This window comes from Eurosta solidaginis, chromosome 1, assembly GCF_040869045.1.
Source record: "Eurosta solidaginis isolate ZX-2024a chromosome 1, ASM4086904v1, whole genome shotgun sequence".
Taxonomy (NCBI): domain Eukaryota; kingdom Metazoa; phylum Arthropoda; class Insecta; order Diptera; family Tephritidae; genus Eurosta; species Eurosta solidaginis.
In genome coordinates this window covers 242202288-242219864 of record NC_090319.1, presented here as the reverse complement: position 1 = coordinate 242219864, position 17577 = coordinate 242202288, and the positions used below count along the sequence as shown (strand labels likewise).

The following is a 17577-nucleotide window of genomic DNA, read 5'->3' as shown; positions in this document are numbered from 1 at the left end:
TACGTACTTTTTGGGTGTAAATCAAAATATTACATGTTTTTATATTTTCAAATCAAAATATTACATGTTTTTTTTATTTTCAACATGAATACGTACAAAAATGTGCATTTTTACACCAAATATTTTATTTCAACAGGAATTTACCACCCCTTATAATCTCAATTTCATACAAAAGTTTTAGAGTGTATAACTTAATCAAGCTTAGATTTAAAAGTAATTCTTAAACAAGTTTCATATTATTCTTAACAAGTTACAAAAAAAGCCGCGGTCTCGCAGGTACCCTGCTGCGAATCGCATTAGTTCTGAACAGGTGCAGAACTTTCAACTGGCACTTTTAAAATGAGATGTCCAACGAAATGGCAAATTCCCCCCCCTTTACAGGCCGTTTGACCGCGTTCTTAACTGGTTCAATCGTAGATTGCTCTGACATTATTTCAGCCTTTGATTAATTAACTTAAATACATATAGCGGAGAATTCAGCGCTGCTGGTGGCTACCCATTCTGCATCCGATTAGCACCAAACGGAGGCAGTCAGTAAACGTTTAGTGCGAGTCTTTTGTTTTCGTAACTGTATCCCATATTCCCTGCCTGGTATGATGCACGAAACCAATTGAATAGTCGAACTTTGACTTGCTTTATATGCTTTATGTGCTAGTTCTTTCTATTGTACTATAAAAAATGCGGCATTTATCTTTATGTAGGGATGTCCTTTTTAATTTTAGCATTTCATTCAAAACTACATATATGCCAGAGTATCTTTCTAAATTTCCTTTTATAGTAATTTTTTAATTGTTGGTTATATTTGCTTTTTATTATTAGTACCTTCATATTAAGTCCCTTTCATGTTTGTACCCTTATTTCCATACGAATTTTTGGCCCACGGAAAAGTCTTTTTCGGTAACTTCCCGTTGAGCTAGACACTTGATACTTAGACATAGTTCAGATCTGGGAGAAATTACAACGCAATTGAAAAAAAATCTGCTAGGTGGCGCAGGGATCGAGATATACAGAAAATTAATTTTAAAATGGAAATTTTGCGATTGACTTTTAACTAACTTCTCGGTGATCCAGAGACTTGAAACTTAGAACATAGTTTGCGAGTCGATGGCACTACAATTCGTGGAAAACAAAATGCCGCCAGGTGGCGACGAATCGAGATAATCGAAAATTCCTGAAAAAACGCAGGGGATTTTGTGATCGATTTTTAAGTAACTTCCCGGCTAGCTAGCGACTTGAAAATTGGGCCGTGAGTCAGAACCCGGTGACAATGCAATATTTGGTCAAAAAAATTCGATAGGTGGCGCATGGATCGAGATATTAAGAAAATTAATTTTCATTTGGGAATTTTTCAATCCATTTTTAACTAGCACACGGTTCGATGCTGGGTGACAACAAAATTTACGGAAAACATAATTCCACTAGGTGGCGCGCTAAGTTAGATAACTACAAATCCTTCAAAAACGAGGGGAATCTTGCAATCAATTTTTGAGTAACTTGCCGGTGAGCTAGAGACTTGGAGCTTTGGCCGTGGGTCAGAACCCGGAGCCAATGCAACATTTGATTAAACAAAGTTCGCTGGTGGCACGCGGATCGAGACAGTAAGAAAACAAATTTTAATTGGGAATAATTCAATCCCTTTTTAACTACCTTCCCGGTTACCTAGAGACTTGAAACTTGACAATACAACTTATAGAAAACAAAGTTCCGCTAGGTGGCGCGCTAGTCAAGATAACTGAAAATCCTTTAAAAACGGGGGGAATCTTGCGATCGATTTTCGAGTGACTTCCCGATGAGCTAGAGACATGTAACTTGGGCCGTAAGTCAGAACCCGGTGACTGTAGGGTTTATATTTAATCGTTCACGTTAATTTTGTTAATACTTTAACTTGTTTTTTACTTTTAATTTTTTAATTTTTTTAAAATAATTAAGTTAACTTTTGTAAATGAAAATTTTGGAATTATTCCAAATAAGAAAATTTTGCTAGATTATTAAATTTCGTTATAGCTCAATAAAAATATTTATAGAATTAGTAGTTTATTTTAAATAATCTATAGTGACAATGCAATATTTTATCAAAAAAATATCCGCTAGGTGGCGCATGGATGGAGATATTGAGAAAACTAGTTTTAAATTGGGAATCTTGCAATCGATTTTTAACTAACTTCCTGGATATCTACACTCAGAGAAAAATCGTTCTAAAACGAACGAAACAAGTTCAAAATTATGAACATTCGTTGACAAAAGTCTGTTAAGTACATTGTTTCTTAACTCGTGATCGATGGGCTTGTTTTAAGAACGGTTTTCCCAAGCACACCGTTCGTATTTTATGACCACTTTGGTATTGATGTGTGAACCTTCTGTGCTCACTTCATGCACTACTTGGGCTTGATTTAAGATTTTTCGTTCTAACGCTTCGAGAACGATTTGTGGTCGATTTAACAGTTTTCGGTCTCAATTCAAGAACGGTTTGTAATTGATCATTGGTGGGAGGAAGGTAATTTTTTATTATTACCCATTTATTTATTTATTTTTTATTAATAAATAATTTTTTTGTCATTAATGAAAAAGATTAATAACAAAAAAACTATTATTAAAAGGTTTGAAAGAACGCATAATATACATTTTTTCATATATTTCTCTTATCGAGAAATTTTTCTTATTTAATGATGCAATCTGGATATATATTTAAAACATTTCATAACAAGTTTGAGAATTACCTGTGCATATATGAATGGAACTGAACGAAAAATAAGATTTAAAAAAATTGAATATAAAAAAGTTGTTTTAAAAAACTTCAGAGTTTGATCGAACTCGCGCCACACGATCGCAACCGCAACATCATAGCCGCTGGGCCACTACGACTGCTTGATAGCTTGTGCCAAGTGTTGTATTTAACATTGTAGTGCACTCGAATTGTACCGTTTCTTGAACTTAATTTAAGAACATCGTTCTCATTAATACAACATTCGTTCATATTTTATGACCAGCCGTTCTCTTTTCCAGAACATGGTTGTCAGTTCAAGAACAAGGTTATTGTTTTGAGAACAGGTCGTTCGTTTTTCAAGAACACAAAAGTGAGAACATGAAAAGCTTGAATTGAGTCCGGTGGTGCTGGATATTAGAACGGCGTTTTTCTCTGAGTGTAGAGACCTGAAACCTGAAATATAGTTTAAAACGGGAGCATGTCATGATTCTGTATTACAAAATTCTGGGTGACAAAATTCTGTAAATTGCAAAAAAATTCTGCTTTCTAAAATTCTGCTTTTTCAAAATTCTGCATGTTTAATTCTGGAAGTCAAAATTCCGGAATCATGGCATGGCGTAGCCGGTGTTGGACCGGCTAAGGGTTATTTTTTTAAAGTGCGGCCGAAGGCTGCCTACGCAGAAGGGTATACTACGCAGAAGGACATCACCGTGGCGGTAGCCACGGTTATACCACACACCCGGACTTGGCATGGCGTAGCCCAGGGTTATTTTTTATAAGCGCGGCAGAAGGCCGCCTATGCAGAAAGGTGTTCTACGCAGAATTACTGTGCATGGCGCACTTTTTCAAAATAATTACATAACCTCTTTAACATTGTTAACATTATATTTTAATACAGAATTTTGTAATACAGAATTTTAAAAGCAGAATTTTAGAAAGCAGAATTTCAAAAAAGCAGAATTTTAAAAAGCAGAATTTTGTACATACAGAATTTCGACACCAACCCGTTTAAAACTCGGTGACAGTGCAATGTTTGATCAAATATTTGAGCTACGTAACGCACAAGTCGAACTATTTACAAGATTAGGCCATACCTTCATGGCTACCCACCTTTATAGTTTTAAATCCCAACATTCTTTTACAAGAGCTATTGTTAAAGTTTTTTAGTCAATATTCAACAAGACTATGTCTGTATTAAAGGAAAAATTGCCTTCTATTTTTTGGTCCATTTATATAAAGGGAGTCCTCAACATTTTTTATCATCTTTTTATTTATCATTGTTTTTAAAAGTAAAATTTAATTTAAGAGACAACAACAATGACACGATGGAGCAATAACAAATTCATTACAGAGTTTATTAAAAAGCAATTTAGCATAGCAATCTCGTATCGGTCAACAATTATTAACATTATTTCCGCACATATGTATGTGCATAGGTACCTACATAACTTAGTTGAAGCAGTTGATGCCGCCAACCTAACAGCTACCAGCTTTGGCTACACTGTCAGCGCATCCCCCACCTACTTCCAATCTGCGTAAAACAACAGTAACACCAACACATACACACAACAAAAATGTCGACTAAATAACCAGTGGGAGCATAAACAATAAATATCTTATTTAACAAATTCTATGTAGTCATATATGTTTGTATGTATGTAACTGTAAAGGATACCAGAAAATTTAAATGAATATGGATGAGTCTAGGCGGTAACAGCGAAAGCAACAGCAGCAACATCAACAAAAATTACAACAATTTACACTCATGTTCTAATTCATGCACAGTTACATACATATACATGTAGGTATGTATGGATGTTTTGTATGTTGTTTTGCAGCCGTTCTGCAACTTCAGGCTCAACAGCTATGCTATCCCTTTCATTTGCACTTTTGTGATTCTGCATAAAATCGTTGAACGTTACATACATCAAACAAAAACAGTTCGGAAATATAGTGGAAATATATTGCCGACACATATACCCCAAAATATGTATGCGCACAAATATACACCTCTATTTCCATACATATTTTCCTTTCTCGGACAACAAGTACGTACATATGCAAGGGGCGCACACGGAATTTCATAATTCAAAACTAAAGCTCCAAGTTCAAAGCGACCATAACTTGTAAAATACAAATGTATGTACATATAACTAAGTGTGTGTGTAGAGATATGGGCGCTTGGGATTGTGAACCGACTGACTCAATACGTACATTCGTAAATATGCATGTGTACGGTAAACAAGAGCCTTGCATTAATAAATCTGTATTCGAATAACAGGAGCGCATGCAGTTGCAGCGTCAGTGGTTCAGACAGGAGACGACAAATGCTAGCGGGAGGCCACTGGGCCATGGGCTGCAGAGCTTAATAAGCCTGTCAACAGCAAATCATATATGTGTTGCAGCTTTATGCACTGAGATGCTGTAAAAGCAATTGCATAAAACAAGTTGCAGTGTCGTCAGACGTCATTGTAGCATGAATACGAATATTTAGTTCTAACACAATACTAGGTAATATACATAAAACAACAGATTACAACAAATAATTTTGAAAATATGTTATACGAACAATAAAATTCAAAACATAAGAGTGGCTCATAGACTTCTACATATGGATATATGTATTAGAGGTTTACACCGATCACTTTATCGGCGGCGTGGGCGGCGTGGGCGGCGCGTCGGTGTACGCCGGTGTTCTTAATTTAAAAAGCTTGATTTTTATGTTAAAAAAATAATAATTAGGAAAGGTTTTGTTGGATGTATTTAAGTAAACGTTTTGGCTATTTCGGAAAGATCAAGGGGTTTTCCCTCAATATCTCGCAGATCTTTCAACAATTTTCAGGAGTAGCTCTTTGGGGAGAGGCTTCGAACCTAACCCCGGTCTTTGGAATTGATACTGCTACATAATATATAAATACATAAAATGGTCGGTCACACTTTTGCCTGTATATCTGGTGCAAAGCGTAGTTTCAGCTGGAGTTAACTCCTAATAATCGTCGCGAACACGCGCCGCGCCGATATTTTTGACATTCGGCGGCGGCGTGCGAAAAACGGCAAAAATCGGCGGCGGCGGCGTTTATCGGCGGCGTATGTCTCTAATATTTATGTATGTATGCAAATAAACATTTCAAACTCGTAGTACCTACGACTATGAATTATTGAGTGTCACAATGATTAGATTTAATACGAAATTTGCAATTTTGAAATTTATGATGATTACAATTTAATGCGACACATATTGTTACAAAATGATTACAGTTTAAGGACTACATGGTTGTACTTTATAGCAAATACTATAAAATAAGAACGTCGCGAATTCTTTACTCCAATGTGAAAAGTTTTAAATAATTACTTACAAATACCTCAGCTGCATCCCAACAAACATTTGGCTTAGAGAACGATTAGAAATGGAATCGATTTTAAACGGGGACTTTCTTCTCCATTTCAAGAAAAGGGTTACAATTCTAATCGAATTATAATATCAAAATCCTATTTGGTTTCTAATGAGAATTTCAAAAAACACGCAAAAATGCAAAATTAAATTTTGCGAATAATCTACCGAAACAGTTCGTAGTTTCCAACAAAGCGATGCCGCTGAAAACGGTGACTATACCGGCCGCTATTTAGCGGTCGTAACATACCGGAACCGCTTTTGGAGAAAAGCAAGCCTTAACTTTAACGATTTTCGCTGCCACTTATTCCTTCAGTATTTAGCTCGTTGATTTGAGGTATAAATGAATATGACAGAGAAATATCATGTCAATAGGTTCCTCACTTTCCCTCTTAAACTTTTTTTTATTCATTTAACTTACTAACTTTAATTATAACAAATGAAAAACTGACTTTGCAACTAAAAATACGTTCGCACAACTTGTAGTAAAAACAATAGAAAACTGTCACAACATCGCATTTCTAGTGTATATCAAATCGTTTTCTAATCGAATTCCAACCTATTTTCTAACCTTTTTTTAGAGATGCACTAAAGAACTACATAAGAATTCTAATGTAAAATCACAATATTTTTCTCACGTTAGAAACTGTGTTTGCTGGGGTTAGGCTGGGAAGCCGTTGTTGAAATTAATAATACCATAAGCAAGGTACTACATTCATTTATATATTTTAGACCGGGGGCCAATTCACGTTCTGTTAAATGATAAAATGAAAAAGAATTTTCATATACTTGAAAAAATGTTTGTCTAGTTTTTTTTTTTTTTTTCATTTTAGCGCTTTACAGAACATGAGTTGGACCCGGTCATAAAAAAAAAGTTGTATAAGTCCGCCCTTAAATTTCGCGAAAGCTCTTTTAAATTTGTTTTGATGCTTTGAAATACAGCCGAAATTGTTTTTTTTTTTATTGTAACTTGGTTATTTGACATCTGATTTTGGATATTGATACATCATTATTTTGGTGTTGGAACTCTGCATATTTGCTTTTATTTTCTTTTCGAAGTCGTTTTCACTTGATTAGGCCACTTAATTCTATTTTAGCCCCCTAAAGTCTCCTTTTTGTTTAACCAGGCGAAAATGTTTCCAAATTCGTGACATTGTTGCTTTTGAACCGTTTTCCCAAGTCATTCAATTAAGGTATAGCACTTTTAATGTTATTTATAGCTACTTATAAACCTGACTCTTAATACATGGTATTCAGTATGTGCGTATAAAAAACAATTAACAGATCATGCAGACATTTTTGTTTTCAAATACACTCTTACGTATATGGCTTGCTTGTATCATCGATAAAGCCAAAAAATTACTTAATGACACTAGTAGTTAAGCCCTCATCAGTGGTGTGGCAAACAATATTTTTTCAATCTTGATGCGAATCAAGTCTTTTGCATTGTTCATGGCTTTCTAGGTTTGCCAAAAAATTACCCATGCGCTTTTCGTCACTGGCAGTATTTGCAGACTAACTCGCAACACGAAGACCACTTACAAGTTTAAATAAACGGATACAGCGATGAAACTTGGTAGGTAGGTTGACCTTATGACGCAGAATAGAAAATTAGTAAAATTTTGGACAATGGGCGTGGCACCGCCCACTTTTAAAATAAGGTAATTCGAAAAAGAAAAGTTTTGCAAGAAGTAATTTGGCAGTCGTTAAAGATATCATGATGAAATTTGGCAGGAACGTTACTCCTAATACTATATCTGTGCTAAATAAATATTATGTAGCAAAATCGGATAACGAACACGCCCACATTTAAAAAAAAATATTTAAAAGTCAAATTTTAACAAAAAATTTAGTATCTTTACAGTATATAAGTAAATTATGTCAACATTCAACTCCAGTAATGATATGGTGCAACAAAATACAAAAATAAAATTAAATTTCAAAATGGGCATGGCTCCGTCCTTTTTCATTTAATTTGTCTAGAATACTTTTAAATCCATAAGTCGAACAAAAATTTACCAATCCTTGTGAAATTTGGTAAGGGCATAGCTTCTATGCCGATTACTGTTTCCTGTGAAAATGGGTTGAAAATCGGTTGAAGCCACGCCCAGTTTTTATACACAGTCGACCGTCCGTCCTTCCTCTTGGCCGTTAACATGATAACTTGAGCAAAAATCGATATATCTTTACTAAACTTAGTTCACGTACTGATCTGAACACACTTCATCTTGGTATTAAAAATGGGCGAAATCCGACTATGACCACGCCCACTTTTTCGATATCGAAAATTTCGAAAAATTTAAAAAATATCACAATTCTATACCAAATATGAAAAAATGGATGAAACATGGTGATTGAATTGGTTTTTTTACGAAAAATATAACTTTGGAAAAAACTTTGTAAAATGGGTGTGACACCTACCATATTAAGTAGAAGAAAATGAAAAATTTCTGCAGGGGGAAATCAAAAGCCCTTGGAATCATGCCAGGAATACTGTTCGTGGTAGTACATATACAAATAAATTAGCGGTCCCCACAGATGTTATTCTGGGTCACCCTGGTCTACATTTTGGTCGATATCTCGAAAACGCCTTCACAAATACAACTAAGGGCTACTCCCTTTTAAAACCCTCATTAATACGTTAATTTGATACCCATATCGTGAAAACACATTATAGAGTCACCCCTGGTCCATCTTCATGGCGATATCTCGCAAAGGCGTCCACCTATAGAACTAAGGATCACTCCCTTTTAAAATACTCATTACCACCTTTCATTTGATGCCCATATCGTACAAACACATTCTAGAGTCATCCCTGACCCACCATTATGGCGATATCTCGAAAAGGCGTCCACATATAGAACTACTCCCTTCTAAAATACTCTTTAATACCTTCCTTTTGATACCCATCTCATACAAACACATTCCAGGGTTACCCTAGGCTCATTTTCCTACATGGTGATTTTCCCTTATTTTGTCTCCAAAGCTCTCAGCTGAGTATGTAGTGTTCGGTTACACCCGAACTTTGCCTTCCTTACTTGTTTGTTTTAACTAACTTTTACATAACAATAGTGGTTGAATGGAAGATGTCTCAATCTATCGATTAGGACCAGAAATCTCTTCCTGGTTTTATCAGAATGTGCCAACAAAGATGAAATATTGCGTCCGACTGTCCCACTCGTGACGATGGAACAACCGTGTACATTTTATGCATTCAAAGAGCTTACAAAAGTGCTGCGCACAAAAAAATTTTCTTTTTTAATTACACTTTAGTTTAAACATTCTTGTCACATTTACAAATTTGCTATTTAAATATACATATGTACATGGGTTTGAGTATGGCAAATACAGAAACCGTAGAAAATGTTTCACAAATGTGCTTTGTTGCTGCTTGTAGAAAGCCTTTAACAGTAAAATGGAAAAATTTCTACATTTTCTATGATTTATAGATAGAGAGAATATCCCTAATGTTTTCATTTCAGAAAATATTTTTGTTTTCTATCTAAATGTTATATTTATTTTTTTCGGGCATTACAGGGATTTTAACGCTTAAATATACCAAACCAATAGAATACAGGGGGATTTATCTCTGTTTTTGAAATTGTTTTTATTTGAAGTGAAATGTAACTACAAAAAACATAAACAGTCTCCGTCTTAACAAGGTTTTTTTGGAAACCATGCCTCATTAATATATACACATACATAAAAATTGCGAAGAAATAAGTCACATATAAATAAAGGCGAGGCCATTTTCTTTCACTATAAATAACAACAAAAAGTTTGTTCATACTTTAAAGGCTTTTTACACGCATATATGCCCTGGCAAAGTTGGCATATTCATAATGCGTGAGTTAAAAAAAATGCATTACGTAAAAAATTTAATAGTCTCAAAAAAAGAAGAAAAGGCAAAAATTTTATTTACATAAATATAAGCCACCTTATCACGGTATATCTAAATTATTGATTTCCATATAGTAGGTGGATCAGCTATTTTATATGAAAATTGCAAGTTTTCCAGGGCCTTTTATCAAAGCGCATATTTTACAGAAGCTCCCCATTCTTGTACTACACTCTTCAAATATGAAATTTTCGTTCATATAAAGTTTCAGAAACTAAAAAAAGTAAATAGTACCAATTGCTAAGAAACACTTAAGAAGCAAATTATACCTCGTATGGTAGAATATTTAGTAGTTCCAATCAAAGAACCTAAAATTGCCTGTGTATCCCTTCAAGATTGAAAAATATAGGGAATGGAAAGACAATCTGCTTAAATAATCCCTAAATTAAGTTTAGGTTAAGATTCTTTCTAGTGTTCTGTGCGAACATTGGAGTCCAAATCCAACGAGCTGATTGAACCTTCCCAGTGCTTCTTCTGACTTAGTATATCGGTTGTCGACCAGATCTTAACAATACGCCAAATCCTGAAAAAGCATGACAGTAAGAGAACCGACGCGCACCATCCTTTCGTAGATTTCAAAGCAGCCTTTGGTAGCGGGAAATGGAGTTGCTTGTATGCTGAATTATCTGACTTGAAGTTAAGTGCAAAGCTAATAATGTGTGACAATTGACGTTGAGCAACACCACCAGCTTCGTAAGGATTGGTAAGGACCTCTCCACACATTCAAAACCAAACGACGATTCATACAACTCGAGTCTCTTTCGCACTCAAGATTATTTTACTTAGATGTGATGCGACAGAATGTATGAAATTTTCTCAGGTTTAAAATTTTATCGCTCCACCAGCAAATTCTATCAAAAATCAACACACAAAAAAAAAAACTCTGGACATCTGTAGTGAAAAGTCCGTGCGTAGTTGACCTTGTTGAAAATCCAACAAAAAATGGTGTATAGCGTTTATGGCTAATATCTCCTTAACAATTGATTTAGGAAGAAATACCGATGTGCTTAGAGACTTTTATATCAAATAAGGGAATAATCCTCTCCACAAACTTTCGCCAGCAAGTGTCCTTTGAAGGGCTTTTAATTGGAAGAAGTCAATTTTTTCTTTTGACGGCCACAAAAATAAATGCAAAATAATGAATTACATTAGCTTTGGCTCATTTCGTGGATCACTTAACAAAGTTTCATTTGATGATTCAATTTTAGATTTATATGGATTTGTGCATAGGTGGGATGATCTAAAACTGAAAAAAACTTTCTTCGTCACCCGATACACAAAATAAAAATTTCCAACAAAAGTTATTTTGCTTCTATTACTTGCATTTGTCGCTAAGAGCCTTTAATATTTTTTTCAAAAAATTTACTTCATTAAATTATTTAATCTTATTTAAAACATAAATATATACACTTGGGCTGTGAACTTTATGCAAATAATTCGAAACTAAATGTTCTATTAGGAATTTTTTAAGCTGAGCACGAATCCCTGGTCAAAAATTTTCCATGATACACCCTTTTCGATAAAATTTGGTGAAACTCCAAAAGTTGGTATATTTTGACCATACCGCCTCAGCTCTCTTAAAAAGCAAGGTCCAGACAATATTTTCTGGTATAAAGTATCATTGTAAAATATCTCTATTAATATATTTGATTTTTCAAAAATTGGAAAAAATAAAAATTTTCGGATTTCTGCCGTTTTTGAAAAATTATATAAATTAAAAAATGCACTACATATGTCCAATTTTTTTACCCACTCTTTCAGAAAATGTCAATGAAGCGCAAAAAAGCAAAACTTTGCCACTGTGGATGGTCTAGTGTACAGTTACTGGCTTATGCTGATGATACTGAAACCACTGGCGCGTAGTCATTGTCAAAATAAAATAGGTTTTAAATTTAGTTGCAGGTTTTTGACATAATTTGCTATGAGCTATCTATCAAAAAAGCTTCAACTAAATATAAAATCTATTTTATTTTGACTATGATTATGCGCCATTGTATTTAACAAGCGCACAGTGAGTTCTGCTTTCTCTGAATAATATGCAGAGGTGCAAAAAGTTGGTCGTGTGGCACGGCGAAGTACTTGCTTTCATCCAAGAAAGAATGGGGGCATTCATGACTTGGCAGCCACGTCAACTCGAGACTGTGAAGGATTTCGTCTAATTGCACTAACAGCAAATACAATGTCAGCTTAGAAATCAATCGAAGAATAATTTTTGCCAACAAATGCTTTTTGGACTGGTCCTCTCCCGACGAAAAAAAACTACGCTCTAAAAATCGCTTATCATACTTGTGCTGATGTATGATATGAACTACCTAATTATATCGTCGTCCCTGCGGTAAAATTTTATAATGGTACGTAAAAACTCAATTTAATATAAACTCATGTACTCAACTTTTAGTTTTAAAATGTATAAATGTATAGAAAAAGTATGTAGTTGGCAGCAATTTTTATTATTATTAGTTTTTAGTGATGTTAAATATTTGCTTTTCTTTCAAGTGCAAGTGTTCTGCCTACTTCGTATCATAAAGTACTTTTGAATGAAAGGTGGAATAAACAGCGTTTACCGCGCGGACGAAAATATATTGTCGCTATCAACAAATAAACATGGCATAAAAGCCCATGGAAGATTTACTCAACTCACAATTGACACTTAGTTCATTGCATCATATCCGCTGAGTTAGTCTTTGACTCAACTAATGCCCTTATTGCCGTTTACAACTCAACTCTTAGTTGGGTTGAAATAAACCAACTCAACTTTAAGACAACTCAACTCCTGTTTGGTATTACGAATTACAAATTATTTCAGTTGAAGTTGAATTGAGTTGCCAACTTTAGAAAGTGATGATTTGACAGATAAATGAACAGCTGATCGATTTTTGGTGGAAGCATTTGCATAAGTAATTTTGCTAATAAAAGTAAAACCGATATTAAATGAAATCTATTTTATAATTTGCGAAAATGTTGGTGATTGACATGCTGCGAATACGGAAAACATTCGGGTGATAATTCCAATCCCTTGGAACTACCAAACACTAAGTAAGTAAACAAAATTAAGGACCATTTCCGCAAAAGCGTTCGAGGGAAGGATGTACCCCTATTTTAGAATTATGCGCCACAGATTCCTTGCTGATGGCAGTTATAAAAATGCTGTGGAAATGATTTTGGTGTTGGACTGGTTTTAGATATTATTGAGGGCATATTTGTGCGAAGTGGATTAAAACCCAAACAGCAAAAATTGTATTTTACTCTAAAACAGGATTCCCAGGAGTAGTGGGTAGTATCAATAGGACTCACGTTCGCATAATTTCACCTATTTTGGATGCATCCGAACTTCGGCCAGCTTCGTCCAACTTCGGAATGTAGCTCCATAAAGTCAAAAAGTTATTCAATGTAATCCTGCGTTTAAACGTTGTTTGTTCTATAAATGTGTACAATATTGTTGGTTATTGTTTGATTAAAAGGTTTAATTACCGGATCTAAATTTTTTGGTTTTCTTTTGATAACGTTTTATGAGCCCGTGCACCATCTAACTCTTATCAAAGATGGTATCAAATGACGTGTTTCGATCTCCGTTTTTAGGATTCGAAAGCGGAAATTAAAAATTTTATTTCCGTCGAAAAATATTTACAAAAACCCACAAAATGGCCTGAGAGGCCCGTTCCACAGTTTTTTTTGCACAGAAGATCTTTCTGCGTTGGCGGCCTTCGGCCGCGATTTGTAAAAGTAATCGTGGTTGGGTCCAACGCCTTTCTGCATTAGTGTGTACAAAATACCCGGCCAAATACAATAACCACATGAAATTACATTTTACTAGAAATAAAATTTTTAATTTTTGTTTTCGGATTCTTAAATCGGAGGTCGAAACGGTCTTTTGACAATTTTTGTTAAAAATTAGGTGGTGAACCGTCTTGTAAAACGTTACATTTTTTCAAAACAATTGCAAAATTTTATGAGACAACTGAGAAATTCTTGGGGCGGTCCATTGGAAAACTCGAAATTTAGATTGTGTTTCATAGCTTAATTTTATTGCTTTTCTTCGTTAAAAAATCTGCAACAGTGAAACAATTATTTCGGAATCTCAATTGGCATATGGCAGGAATAAAATATAATTGGCTAAAAATTTCGCTTAAACCTATTTAAACCTTTACCACACGCTAATTTTTTTCTATTAAAATCTCCACCAGAATGTAACCTTCCCTATATGTAGCAACTATGGTTGATTGATTTTTTCGAATTTACAGGACAAGTCTTAAATTTTCCCGAAAATACGTGAATTTTTTTTAATTTCACGGGACATGTGGAAATTAAACTACTGCTATATATTTTTAAGGGTGATCTATTTCAGGGACACAATATTCCGTTAGAAACTTGGTTTATTTACAAACAAAAAAATTAATTAATTCAAAACTTAATACTTATATAATATACGGAATAAATCACCTCCCGGTGGGACATTTAGTGAAACATACAGTATGCATCATTTAATCAGTCTATTATAACCGTTCTAGAGAAATATTCTTACCGAAAGTCTATGAAATATTGCAATCTAATTCCCGAAATACTGCAAATTGGCTGTCAAAAGGGGTGTTGCCACGCCCAATTTTAAATATTGTATATTTTTCAATAATATATTAATTTCATAACTACTAAGTTGTAAAGGTATTTTGAGAATAGATATTGGCTATTATGTTCTTTTAAAACTCTTCCAAAAGTCGTGTGTATAAAGTGGGCGATTTTTTCGTAAGTGATGTTAACGACTACTACTGTCATGAGAACAAAATTAATATGTATGGGTTTTGACGACTTGGCTCTAAAAGTTACAGAGATATCGCGTTATATGTGTTTCCCATACCTACTTTTATGGTTTAAAAAGAAAGTAGCTACCAATAGATATTTGTAATTTTTCCTGCAGCATGGAAATGGAAAATTTGCTCTTCTGAAGAAGGCGTTGAAAGACCGTTTTAATAACTAGGGGTAACCAAACCCACATACCAACTTTAAAGATAAAAGCCCAGTGCGGTATTGGAATTTCGTATAATTTCATTTATGCAAAATATATTCGGCGTATAAAAAGTAGACGTGATCAAAAGCAGATTACGCCAATTTTTTAAGGAACGTAATAAAGAGAATTTATTTGTGCAGTTTCATAAAATTGGAATTATTGATTTTAAAGTTATTGCAAAAAGAACCAGTGAGGATAAGCCTTCTGACGTATGGATGGGTCAATTGATGAGAAATGCTAACTAACAATTTCTTTGGGTTGTGCCCACATGTTTTTCGGCTAAGGCTACCAATTGTTTCGCTTGAGGAACCCGTATAAATCCATACACGCTACCCTTCAAAGTAAAATCGATTGGTAATCGATAGCGTATTTTTTTTCGTGTAGTGTCGGGAAAGCGCTAGGTTTGTTTCTATATGTATTTGGTCGGTTGAGTAAAAATACCCCTACTTCTCCTCAAATAGCGCTGGCCTCATTACAGCGCTACAATAAAATGCTAAAACGTTTAAGCTTAAGTATATAAAGTAAGAAGCCAAATTTCGTGCATACATTTATATATAAGTATTAGACTTTCACATTAATATAAATTTGATTGTGCCTCATTTACAAAAATATACAGAGAATAAACAATTGCTTTATACTAACCTTCTTGGCCCCGTAAATCTCTCTCGCTTTTCCTTAAAGTCCAATAAGAACACAAATTTATTTCTTCTTGTTCTTGCCTTTATTCTATGATTATCTGTGTGATACTTTTTTCTCACAAAGAAATGCTTATAAATCACTGGTCTCGATTCGTTTTAAATTTTTTATTTTTTATATTTGTCTATTCTTTTATACTTTATTTTAGTAGCGCACTGTCACTCGCGGTTACAAGAGAATCTGTACTCTTTCTTGGGAAAGTAATTGCGTTCCGCTCAGATGCTGTTTTTTTTTTTTTTTTTTTTTTTGCAATAATCAGTAATCCTTTTATCACAAATCCGAATTACTTTCCGTTGATGCAGCGGATCGGAATAAACCAAATAAGTATTGTATATGTATATGTATGTATTACGTAATATTATTCGCAAATTATAGATTTATTTCCATATTTATTTTTTATTTCCTTATCGGTAATTATATATATATTTTTATAATATTGTTGAATTTAAACGACTAGAGTTGATTGGATAATTTAGTAACGCTGTAAAAATCTATTTTTCTTTAAAAAAAATTTATGAAACAATTTTAAGCATATGATTTGGCATTAAGATTTAACTTTGGAACGCAGTTTAGAATAGTTGAGCGTTTTAGCTCGTAAAACTTTAACTCTTTATTGGCACAGATTAATTAACTAATTATTCACTTATTTTTTTTAGCACTTTTATTTTATTGCACAATTTTGAGATACCTCAGGGATTTTTTAGAATGTGATATTTGCGGTTCGTATTAGTGATGGGTTTTTTTTATTTAATTTTACCCATTTTTAAGAAACTTTTGCACGAACCGTGTAGTCGTTAATATAAGTTTGGATAATGCAAGCATATACGCATTTGTTGAAGCTTATACCTAAAAAAAAGCTTATTATTATTAAAAAGCTTAAAATTTATTGCCACATAAACCCGATAAGATACCGTCGCGAAATCCACATTTGCTATTAAAACCTTTCCGTATATTGCTTTATCGATTTCTACTAACTGATATCGATTGATATTCTGAGTTATTGTATATATTACATCAACCACATATCTAATTTATTTACCTTTTCAGTTGAATAGAGTTTTGCACTAACTTCGCATTTATTTTGAATGGATGTATTTTTCTATTGCTCGCTCTAATTCGAAGATAATGTAAAAAATCGCAAAACTACATCGGCTCACTAGGTGGTGCAACAAGGATGTGAAGGTTTTTAGTTTAACTGATAGACAGCAGCAACTTGCTACACTGTGCCATTTAAACTCTCTAAGTGCATCGTCGCAGCAGCTGCTAGCCAGTTTCAATCTTAACAATGTTTTTTGTAGATTGATGGCCTTCGAAATAGTTGAAATTGCATAAAGTTGGAAAGTAAATCTAAAATTGTACCAATACTGTAAATTAGACGATTATTTATGTTTATTAGCCTATTCGTTCACACGTTAAGTGAAAATTACTGCGCACTTTGGACGTTAGTGTTATTATTATTGCCAATTATGTATTATTATATATAGATTGCTAAGGTAATATTTCCTATTGTTTGATGATGTTGATTTCTTTACGACTTCTATCAAACTAAAGCCATAAAGCATTCAATTCAAGGCATATACTTCACGTATCAACGAGCGCGGCGTCTACATGTGAAATTCCGTCCGTCCGAGCGCACGGCTGCACGAGTAATCAAAAGCGAGCAAGCAGCAGCTGCAGCAGCGACGCACCAACTTTGCCCGCAGCATAAGCTTTGTATATAGTGCAAGAGGTACACACAAACAACGATATTATGATATTATCAGCAGTACAACCAGCTAACGCACAACTTAACAACAACAATAAAAGCAATAAGGCAGAGCGCAAAACAATAGACACACTGTCATTTGAGGGCGAATAAATATTTAGCTCTTCAACTACCGCCCAAG

The 17577-nt window shown here is 34.1% G+C and overlaps 1 protein-coding gene across 4 annotated transcripts in view; it reads right to left on the bottom strand.

Moving 5' to 3' along the window:
- The window catches only part of Antp (Antennapedia), a 971420-nt gene extending 954179 nt beyond the window's left edge, over window positions 1-17241 (bottom strand). For 3 of the 4 annotated variants that reach the window (XM_067760255.1, XM_067760264.1, XM_067760256.1), the window contains exon 1: window positions 15638-17241. The gene's annotated coding sequence lies outside the window, so the exon portion shown is untranslated. The remainder of the gene's footprint in view (window positions 1-15637) is intronic. The other variant, XM_067760257.1, reaches the window with a different exon arrangement.
- Between the last annotated feature and the right edge of the window lie 336 nt (window positions 17242-17577).